The sequence below is a fragment of the Bison bison genome, unplaced genomic scaffold, assembly GCF_000754665.1.
Source record: "Bison bison bison isolate TAMUID 2011002044 unplaced genomic scaffold, Bison_UMD1.0 scf7180017864184, whole genome shotgun sequence".
Taxonomy (NCBI): domain Eukaryota; kingdom Metazoa; phylum Chordata; class Mammalia; order Artiodactyla; family Bovidae; genus Bison; species Bison bison.
The window spans coordinates 1,447,216-1,447,502 of NW_011494756.1; positions in this window are offsets into that span (position 1 = coordinate 1,447,216).

Below are 287 nucleotides of genomic sequence, written 5' to 3' on the forward strand. Positions count from 1 at the left end.
ACCATGGCTGCATCCACACCACGCCCAGGGGACCCTCAGCAGCCCACCCCAGTCCCCTCAGCACATGGGGGGTGATATTCCATGCTCTCCAAGCCCCCCCGGTCATGCTCAGAGGGCAAATGATCTCTGACCTAGTGACCCGGACAGCCGCCCCCTGTGCCCCTCACCAGCCCTTTCCCCAGACACCTGCAGGAGGTCTGTGCCCCTCTCAGGGGTTTTCCCTCAGCCGAGCGGGCAGTGACCCCTGGGCTGACTTGTCTCTGGAGGGAGCGAGCAGAAGGGGTGGG